At 33.6% G+C, this 639-nt stretch overlaps 1 protein-coding gene across 1 annotated transcript in view; it reads right to left on the reverse strand.

Annotated features, from left to right (window-relative positions):
• LOC110285811 (olfactory receptor 4D10) overlaps window positions 1-639 on the reverse strand; it is a 4,365-nt gene extending 3,726 nt beyond the window's left edge. The window contains exon 1 of the mRNA XM_021152249.1: window positions 475-639. The gene's annotated coding sequence lies outside the window, so the exon portion shown is untranslated. The remainder of the gene's footprint in view (window positions 1-474) is intronic.

Below are 639 nucleotides of genomic sequence, written 5' to 3' on the forward strand. Positions count from 1 at the left end.
ATAGAAATAGAAATAGAAATAGAAATAGAAATAGAAATAGAAATAGAAATAGAAATAGAAATAGAAATAGAAATAGAAATAGAAAGAGACACACTGCCCACCCATCCCCAACTTCAGGTTCATATTGTATTACAGCGATTTTTGAAAATATCTGTCTGAAGAATCTCATTTGACAGAAACTCCTTATGTTGATTTTAACATGTAGCAGCCACATATTAGGCTCTCAACAAATTCCTGATGATGTATCTAGTGTACCAGAATTCTACATGTTTTAAAAAAACATCCTTGTTTCCAACACTTAACACACACCTCTGTTATGTTTGTGTGTGTGTGTGTGTGAGATGATTATCTTCAGTTTGAAATATCTGATATCTCTGGAAAATATTCAAAATTAATTTTGTTAAACATCAATGACAACATCTGAATTTCAGCATGCACAACCTTAATGCTAGATCCCTAAATGCCTTTACTCACTGTCTTTGATCTAGAGCTTCAAACGAAAATCATATGCTATTTAGCGCAGCATACAACAACATAATTCTTGGAAAAAGATGTCCTGTTGAAGATTTGAATGCCCTTGCTCCATTTTCAGAAGAGAAAGAGCGAACTCCAGAATCTGCCTCTTTAAGGCTCTTGGAC

Source organism: Mus caroli, chromosome 19 (genome assembly GCF_900094665.2).
Source record: "Mus caroli chromosome 19, CAROLI_EIJ_v1.1, whole genome shotgun sequence".
Lineage (NCBI taxonomy): Eukaryota > Metazoa > Chordata > Mammalia > Rodentia > Muridae > Mus > Mus caroli.